Below are 10,264 nucleotides of genomic sequence, written 5' to 3'. Positions count from 1 at the left end.
CATGTGATGACTCCAGTAGTTCTTAGTTGTCTTTGACTTCATTTGAAACAATTTTGTTAGATTGGATTGTGACAGCTGTCCTGTCAGTGTGCATTTACAAAAACTTATCAAAACTGGTGAATTTTTGTGCAGCCATTTCAACATTGAAGATGGAAGAAAATATGCAACATTTTTGGCATATTTTGCCCATTTATTTCAAGACAGGTAAATATGCAACTTAAACACAATGGGAGATTTGTGCAGTGTATGGAGAAGGTGCTGATTGATTGAATGTATCAAAAGTAGTTTCCAAAGTTTCTTGGTACTATTGACATTTTGGCCAAATAATTCTTTGCTGTGGAGCTATTTTATGCATTGCAAGATGTTTAGCAGCACCCCTGGCCTCTACCCAGTAGAAGCCAATAGTAGGAGATAGCCCACATACTCAAAATATCCAAATCGATAAAGTTATTCATAAAAATGAAAAATGTGTCTTTATGGAAAAAAAACTAAACAGACTTTTTGGCCAAGTAGATAAATAAAGATGCTTAAAACTGATATATAACCTTTTGGGAGTTTCCATAATAATGATAATATACATACTTTATAAAAACTCTAATTTAAAAAAATAGTTGGAACAAAATTTAGCCCTGGATAGTATGGCTCAGTTGGTTGGAGCCATATTCTCAGCCCTGTAACTGAGAGTTTGTGGGTTCGATTCCTGGGCAGGGTGTATACCTAGGCTGCAGTTTCGAACTCTAGTCTGGACATTTACAGAAGGCAACTAGTTCATGCTTCTCTCTCACATGGGTATTTCTCTCTCTCTCCCTCCCCCTCTTTAAAGAAAATGAAAAAAATGTCCTCTGGTGAGGATTTAAAAAAATAAGTAAATGAAATAAAGTTAGAATAAAATTTCACTGTTGGATGAAAAAGTTTATAAGAAAACTTATTTGGGTTAATAGCTGACATTCCCTAACAATGGTAGTTTTTTATGAAATATTACAATTGATTTGCTGCCCAGTCATGGACTTAAACTTACTCCTTTAGTAAGTAGGCTCAGTGGGGACACAATGTTTTTTACTTCTTTTTTGTCTCTAACAAAGCCAAAGTCAGTCCTCTAGGTATAGTCAGCATTCAAGAAAAATGTCATTATTTACTGAACAACAGTGTGTGTGGGAAAGGACACTGCTACTTGTTCGGACATGTCCCTCTGATTAAATTCCAGTTTTGTCTCTCTAGCTAATGAAACAGTAAAAAAAAAAAAAAGTGCATTTGATCTTCCCCCTAAAAGAAGGCCAGTGGCTGATAATGAGGCCCAGCGTGAAGATATTAGTAGGGTTTTTATACGTGCTCCATCAGGGAGATGAAAGTCTAGGTACCTTCCTCATTCCCCCTAGAAACTTTTCTTGCAGTTTCAGCATTTCAAGAGCAGCCCCCATACATTCACTGCCGATTTCTAATTACATTCTCAAAAGGTAACTGTTATATATTGTATGAGTCAGGGTCCTCAGAGAAATGGAACTAATAGGATGTGTATACAAGAGATTCATTCTAAGGAATTGGTTCACTGGTTATAGGGGCTGGAAATCCAAAATCGGAGGGGTAGGCAGGTGGGCCAAGCCAGGGGAGAGCGGATAATGTAGCTCAAGTCCAAAGGCAGTCTAAAGGCAAGTTGCTTCCTCCTCAGGGGATCTCAGTCTCGTCTCTGATTGGATGAGGCCCATCTCCACCACGGAAGGCAATAGACTCAGAGTCTACTGATTTTACTATTACATCTAAAAAATAATATTTTCATGAGAACATCCAGACTAGTGTTTGGTCCAACATCTGGGCTCCAAAGCCAAGCCAAGCTGACACATAAAATTGACCACACATATCAAAGAAGAAAAAGTGTTTTGACCCTTCACTGTTACCTCCTGCAAGCTCTCTAATTTCATTCATTCTTTCTTGTTAAAACAAGGTTTCATTTATTCATTTTTAGAGAGAGGGGAAGAGAGAGAGAGAGAGAGGGACAGGAACATCGATGGGTTGCCTCTCACCTTGGGCTGAACCTGCAACCCAGGCACGTGCCCTGACTGCAGGATGACGCCCAATTGAACCACACTGGTCAGGGCTAATTTTTTTCTTTCTTTAAAACATTCTACAAATTTAAAAAAATTGTAATTATGTCCATGGTTTTTCTGATTTTAGAAAGAAAGGAAACATTTTTTTCTGGCCTTTCATTGTCTCCTCTCACTGACTTCTTCAAATGATGCTTATTCCCTCTGTAACTGCTATACATCGGTGTTCAGGATGCACAGAAGGCATGGTTTCTGACCCTCATGGAGCTACTGTCTGTGAGGAGTGTGCAGCAAACTGTGGCCAAGCTGTGTGCTTGCTTTTCTGAGTTGCTCATCCTTGCACAGGGACGAGAGGAAGCAGACGTTTAATGAGTGAGCTGGCTCACTGGCGGTGCTAGCCTCTGCCAGGCCTGTTGGTTTTCTCTGTGTGGTACGCATGTCCTCCTTGCAGAGCTGTTAGAAATTTGATTTTCCCTGGAGCGGAGGCTGAGGTCACATGACCTGGAAAGGTTTGTTATTGCATTATCTAGCCCCATCTCCCCAGCACACACTCCACTAAATAAATTTAGTCTCCCCGTAAAACTTGTTGCCTAAGGAAATGAAATTAACTCAATGGCTGTTTCTCTTCATTTTGCTTATAACTTTTTTGTCTAATTCATGAAAAATGTTATTTTTCAGTTATAGCTGACATTTAATATTATATTAGTTTCAGGCCCACCTGAAAGCATACATACTGTTGACTCTTCTCTAGGCGGTAATTTACCTTCCTGGGACTGTGCTGTAACTGCCGATCTGTACTTAATGCCTTTGCTTTTTTCACCCAGCTCCAAACCCCCTCCAACCTGCAATTAGCAGTTTATAATTTGTCTATGAATTTGCTTCAGTTTTGTTGTTCATTTATTTGCTTTTTGATTCCACATGAAAGTGAAATCATATGGTATTCGTCTTTCTCTCACTTATTTCACGTAATACTCTCTATGTCCATCTATGCTCACAGATGGTAAGATTTTACTGTTTTTAACGGCCAAGTAATATTTCATTGCATTTATGTACCGTCTTTTCTTTATCCAATCATCTATCGTTGGACACTAGAGTCTAGTTTGTTTTTAATTTTTTGGCATTTGATTTTGTTTTATATTAGTTTCAGGTATACAACATAGTTGTCAGACATTTATATAATTTACGAAGGGATTCCCTCCATAAGTCTAGTACCTACCTGGTACCACACGTAGTTGTACAGTATTATTGACTACATTCCCTACACTGTCCTTTACACCCTCTTGACTATTTTGGAACTGCCAATGTGTACTTCTTAACTCCCTTCACCTTTTCCACCCAGCCTACCAACCCCCTCCCCTCTGACAACCATCAGTTTCTTTTCTGTATCTGTTTCTGTTTTGTTTGTTTATTTATTTCGATTTTTAGATTCCACATGTAAGTGAAATTGTACGGTGTTTGTCTTTCTCTGACTTCCTTATTTCACTTACTATTGCATGACTTTACATTTCATGTCCTAATTTATGTTAATTAAGCTCCCGGTGTTTTTTTCTTTTTTTATTGTGTTAAAATACACGTACATTACCATCTTACCTACTTTCAAGTGTGCAGTTCGGACGTATTAAGCACACCCACATTGTTGTGTGGCCATCACCAGCGCCCACCCCCCGCCCTTCCATCTTGTGAATCTGAGTGCTATACCTGTTCCACAATAACTTCCCCAGCCTCCCAGGCCCTGGCAACCACAGTTAGGCTGTATGTTTCATGATTTGGACCGCTTTAAGTATGTCATATATGCGAGTTCAAATGGTATTTGTCTTTTGTGTCTGGAATTAAGTTCCAGGTTTGTAAGTACATCGACTGGCTATACCTGCAGTCGATGGAGCTGTGTCTGGTGATGGAGTGGACAATGGTGGACCCGTGTCAGTGAGGTGAAGAAAAAAACTTCTTCACAGGAGCACTGGGGTTTGACTGTGCAGCTCTGGTCCTGGCCCCTCAGAGCCAGTGAAGTGTTAAGCCCAGACTTTTTAAAATTGTTTTTCAAGTACAGTTGTTTCCATTTTCCCGCCACCACTTTCCCCCACCCCACCCACCCTGACCTCCCACCCTCAATCCTGCCCCTTCGGCTTTGTCCATGGGTCCTGTATACATGTTCCTTAACAACCCTTCCCATTATTTCCCCCATTACCCCCTACCCTCTGCCCCCTGGTTACTTACAGTTTGTTCTTTATTTCATTGTCTCTGCTTATATTTTGCTTGCTTGTTTGTTTTGTTGATTAGGTTCTACTTATAGGTGAGATCATATGGTATTTGTGTTTCACCACCTGGCTCATTTCATTTAACATAATGCTCTCCAGCTCCATCCTTGCTGTTTTACAAATGGTAGGCGTTCCTTTTTCTTTCTGCTGTATAGTATTCCATTGTGTAATGTACCATAGTTTTTTGATCCACTCATTTACTGATGGGCACTTAGGTTGTTTCCAGCACTTGGTTATTGTAAATAGTGTTGCTATGAACACTGGGGTGCATTGGTTCTTTTGGATTGGTGCTTCAGGATTCTTAGGATATAATCCCAGCAGTGGAATTTCCAGGTCAAAAGGCAGATCCATTTTCAGTTTTTTGAGGAAATTCCATTCCGTTTTCCACAGTGGCTACACCAGTCTGCATTCCCACCAACAGTGGACCAGGGTTCCCTTGTATCCACCACCTTGTCAGCACTTGTTTGTTTGTTGATTTGGTTATGATGGCCATTCTGACCGGTGAGAAGTGGTATCCCATTGTGGTTTTAATTTGCATCTCTCTGATGGCTGGTGATGGTGAGCATTCTTTCATATGTCTCTGGGCCTTCTGTATGTCCTCCTTGGAGATGTGTCTGTTCAGGTATTTTGTCCAATTTTTAACTGGGTCGTTTGTGTTCCTGGAGTGGAGTTGTGTGGATTCTTTATGTATTTTGGAGATCATACCCTTGCCCAAGGTATCATTGGCAAATATATTTTCCCATACAGTTGGTTCCCTTTTCATTTTGATGTTTTCTCTAGCCATGCAGAAGCTTTTTATTTTGATGTAGTCCCATTTGTTTATTCTTTCCTTTATGTCCCTTGCTCTAGGGGACACATTGGTAGAAATATTGCTGCTTGGAATATCTGAGATTTTCCTGCCTATGTTTTCCTCTAGGAAAACTTTTATGGTGTCATGACTTATATTTAAGTCTTTTATCCACCTGGAGTTTATTTTTGTATATGTTGTAAGTTGATGCCCAACTTTCATTTTTTTTGCATGTAGCTGTCCAGATCTCCCAACACCATTTGTTGAAGAGGCTATTTTTACCCCATTTTATGTTCCTGCCCCCTTTGTGAATATTGATTGGCTGTGGAGACATGGGTTTATTTCCGAAGCCCAGACTTGTCACTTGGCATGTATCGTCCAGGCACTGCTGCGAAGCCACTGTCAACAAGAAGTGAATTCTAGGACCTGGCCTTCTAGCACCTGTAGCACATTAGGAGCATTTGACAGTGGCTCTGACGGGCCTTCCTCCCCCTCATTGACCTCAGTGGTGAGGAATGGACTGAGGGGTTGGGGAGCAGATAAGGTCATGGACAGAGATCTAGAACTTTCAGAAACATCCAGGTCTAGAAGACAGATAGCACCTTTTGCTTTCTAGTCCTATTGTGTACAAGGGGTGTCCAACTTGCAGCCCAGGATGGCTATGTGTGTGGCCTAACCCGAAATTGTAAATTTACTTAAAACATTTTGAGATTTTGTTTGTGATTATGTGTCAGAATGTATTTAATGTGTGGCTCAAGACAACTCTTCTTCTTCCACTTAAAACATTATGAGATTTTTTTTGTGATTACACAGCACAGGATAATTAATGTGTGTCCCAAGACAGCTCTTCTTCTCCCAGTGTGGCGCAGAGACGCCAAAGGGTTGGACACCCCTGCTAGACCCTGTCAAAAGAGTAAAGAAAGCTATCATCGGTTTTACCCTTCTAGATTGGAGAGAGGCCTTCCCTGTTCCAACTCAAGAGCCCCCCCTACCACTTCCATTTTCACATTTTTCTTTGCTCCCAGGCATGAGCCTCATTCGTTGTCTCTGGCCAGGACACAGAGGTTGGGAAACCCTGCAACCTGCTCAGTGTGGACAGCTCTGGATTCCCGATGGTGCCAGGCATGTCTGTAATTGCTTTCTGAAGTATTGGGGGAGACAAACAGAACCTAAGTTTCTCAATTATCCTCAGCACATGCTTCCAATTCCAGCGTAGCATTGGATCCTAGAATGGTTCGGAGTGAAAATTCCAGGGGAAACGCAATTACTGAAAACCGGAGCTGGAGGCATAGACAATTTAATAAAACTACAAAACAGCCCCAGATTCTGCAAGTAGGACAGAAAGAATGGTTAGTCTACAACATGTTCTGGCTTTTTAAAATAGTCTTTACCCATCCTTTACATATTCTGAAATTAAATGTTTCATTACATTTAGATGACTCCTGCACATTAACCATCATTTTGAAATGTGACCCCAGGGCAAATCCTTGGTGCTTCTCTTCATGTGTTTTGTTCCCCCAGTTCCTCAGAGAAATTACATTAGCTTGAATCTTTTTAAAAAATCACTGTAATAAAGAAATTGCAGTCGCTCCTGTTTTATACTAGGCAAATAAAAAATGCAGAATCAGTTTCATCTCTCCCCACTGGCACATCTCATGGGAATCATAATTGGATGGTTGCTTCAGCAGCCTTGAATCAGAGCAAGGGCCTTGGCGGGATGAGGCAAGTGTCTGCCGGCATGAGTCTGCGACAGCCCCGTGCCTCTGCGCACAGTAGGGTGAATCTGTCACTGGACGTGGCTATGCGCTGGTATGCCCCGACCTGCTCTGCCCGGACAGGATGGGTGCCACCCTATGCCGTTTTAAGATAAATTTAAACTAATGTTGTTTTGCAAATCTGTTGAGACTTCTGAAATATCTCTTGACTCGAGATAATTTTGCAAAGACACAGCCAGCAGAATTCATCACTGCTGTACAAGGGCTTCTCTCTTGTCTGGGCCCGCTCCCTTTCCCAATGCTGCCGATGTTGATGTAGCATTTCCTTAGACTGGAGGGCGTCATAGGCAGGCAGGTCCAAACAGTGGGAAGAAGACAAAGATGAAGTGGGAAAAGGGATGGGGAAAAAAATAGAAGAGGTGAGAAGGTGAGAGGCGGGAAAGGGAAGAAAAAGGTGATTTGGAGAGGACCTGTTTTTGCTGGAAGTTCAAATTGCCTCCAAACATGGCTTCAGTGATTGTGGTTTCCTCACAGCAGTTCAGGCTCCCCGAGGGACTGAGCTGGAGAACAGGCCTGCATCCTCCCCTAGGCCGATCTAACAAGAATGCCTTTGGCAGGTTGCTACCTTTCTGTGTATTTTTCATCCCTAGTCACACATCACTGATATTTGCAAAGCAGAATGGAAATAAAGAGAAACGGGACTAGCTGTGATGGTATCTAGTAAAAGCTACTGGTTTTTTTTCTTTTTCTCAGCTCTGTCCTTCCTTCACTTTTTCCTTTGCCATTAGGTATCGACATCCACCTGGATACATCAAAACTGCTAGAACGTAATAGGCTAGAAAATGTATCTATAAATTTCTTCAGGTTTAAGCAGTTTCGTCAAGGGATTGATTAGGAGAAAAATGACATTATTCAGTACTATCTGCTAGGTTACATAGACACAGTCTTGATTTGATCTAAACTTGCTAAATAGGTATTATTTTTCTCATTTTATACAAAGCAACATTTCAGAGAGCTCAATTGTCTATATTCTCCCTGCTGATGAATGGAATGGTGATTCAAACCCAGATCTCTTTGACTTAACCCTTTTCCCATTCTAACACCTGTTCCCCACGTGGGGAGTAATCTTTGAAGCATCAGTTCTGAAAACTCCTTAAAAAGACATAGTAACTTCAGCAAACTTGCTCTTAAGACACACATATGATATAATTAACGGGGTGCACACTATTACCTAGTACTGTGACCTAGGGCCTAAGGTTACTTCACCCTCATGTGCTTAAGTTTCCTCAACTGCAAGATTAAGTTAATAATGCTAACACACAACAACAAATAAAGCAATGGACCAGAATAGAGAACCCAGAAACGTACCACCCACATCTGCTCGCTTGCTTGTGACAGAGATGACACTTCAGTGCAGTGGAAAAGGATGGACATTTCAGCGAATGGGATTCAGTTACCTGGATAGAAATATGGGGAAAAATCTGTATCTCCTTCTCACACCTTATCTCAAAGTCAATTCCAAATGGACTGAAGAATTAAATGTGAAATGTAATACATCAAGAATTTTAGAATAATAACAGAGCATCTTCATTATCTAAAAATAAGTAAAGATTTCTTAGAACAGAAAAAAAACTAACAAATAGATTATAGGATAAGATAAACATGAAAGGCCCTACTATTAAGAGAGTGAACAGAGCCCTGGCTGGTGTGGCTCAGTGGACTGAGCACTGGCCTGAGAACCAAAGAGTTGCCTGTTCAATTCCCAGTCAGGGCACGTGCCTGGGTTGCAGGCCAGGTTTCCTAGTGTGGGGTGCATGAGAGGCAACCACACATTGATGTTTCTCTCCCTTCCTTTATCCCTCCCTTCCCTTCTCTCTAAAAATAAATAAAATCTTCAAAAAAAGAGAGTGAGCAATAATCTGCAGAGTAGATATAGAGGGTTTTGGTGGGGTTTTTTTTTTTTGCAATACATACAACTGATTCAAATTCAAAATATTAGAGCACCTAAAAGTCAATGTAAAAAGAAGATTGTAATGAAGATTAAATTAATATGGTTTAGAATAGGATTTGGCACATACTGTGCATTCACTTCATATATGCTATTGGTATAAGAACAAAAGTCCAGGACTCTTCTGTTTTGAATTTCTGTTCTCTTCCCAGCCTATATGTCTTATACACATAATTATGTATATGGTTATACATAGTTTTACTATGGTTACTACGGTATCCATGGTAATAAGGCACTAAAAAGGTAAATCTGTGGAAATGGATTCAAAATGTGTTCAACAACGTGAAGAGTAGCATTTATTTCCTCAGTATTGCAGTATTTGCTCTTTGCCTTCTGCTGCTGGGTGCTGACAGGAAAGGTATAAACTGAGGAGCAGTGTTACGATCTAAATTCAGCTTAAAGACGCTCTCACACTTGCTTCACCGTCCCTTCCACAGAGAACAACCATCTCATAGACTTCCTACTCCTGGAACACCGCCAAGCCACAGAGAGTCTGTTATCCAGGGATCCTGAGCCCAGGGCCTCGCCCCTGGATGCTCATATTCAAGCCAATCTGAAGCTGCAGAGGGACCAGAGTCTCCCTGTCCACTTTCCATTTGACCTCTTCAAAGGCCCTCTGAAAGGAGGGCCTCTGTGTTCCCACATCCACTAAAGGGCCTTGAGGACTAATGTGCTCACCGTCTTGCAGTTCCCATAGCCCACAGCCCTGTTTTTAGTACCTGCCACCCAAGTCTTGCCTCAACCTGAGTGACTTCAATTTTCATGTGGAATCCTTGCCTCATGAGCTCATGACCACTCTCTTTCTCTAGCTACCCACTTCCATGACCTTGACTGAAACTTTGTCATAGCCCAAGGAGCCCCTCCAAGGTAAATGCCAAGGACTTTAGGCATTCCGCGCTTTAAGCACAAATTATGTTCTTCCAATTCTTTTTTATTCATTCTCATGACCTTGGTTCTTTGGCTTCAACAAAGCCACTCATCACTGAATCCCTTCACTTCCTGACTATCACTCTTTTCCACTGAATTGCATCCCCCAAAACTCATATGATGAAGTCTTAACTCCCAGTATCTCAGAAAGTGGCTGTATTTGTGCATGGGGCCTTTGAAAAGGTAAATTAAGGTAAAATGAGGTTATATGGGTGGGCCTTAATCCCATATGACTGATATCCTGATAAGAAGAGGACATTAAGACAGAGATCTGTGTGTAACCAGAGGAAAGACCAGGTGAAAACACAGTGAGAAGGCAGCCATGTTGCAAGCCAAAGAGAGACATATCAGCAGAAACCAAATCTGCCGACAGCTTGATCTTGGACTTTGGACTCCAGAACTGTAAAAAAATAAGTTTCTGTTGCTTAACCAGCTAGATCAGGGTGTACAATCACCTTCCATATGCGCTTCTTTCAGTCTGATTTGCATTTCATAAGCCATTCACCACTCTTGTGACACCCTTGTTCCATTGT

Source organism: Sturnira hondurensis, unplaced genomic scaffold, assembly GCF_014824575.4.
Source record: "Sturnira hondurensis isolate 20B ecotype Veracruz unplaced genomic scaffold, ASM1482457v3 Scaffold0005252, whole genome shotgun sequence".
Taxonomy (NCBI): Eukaryota; Metazoa; Chordata; class Mammalia; order Chiroptera; family Phyllostomidae; genus Sturnira; species Sturnira hondurensis.
Note: the sequence above shows the minus strand (reverse complement) of the source record.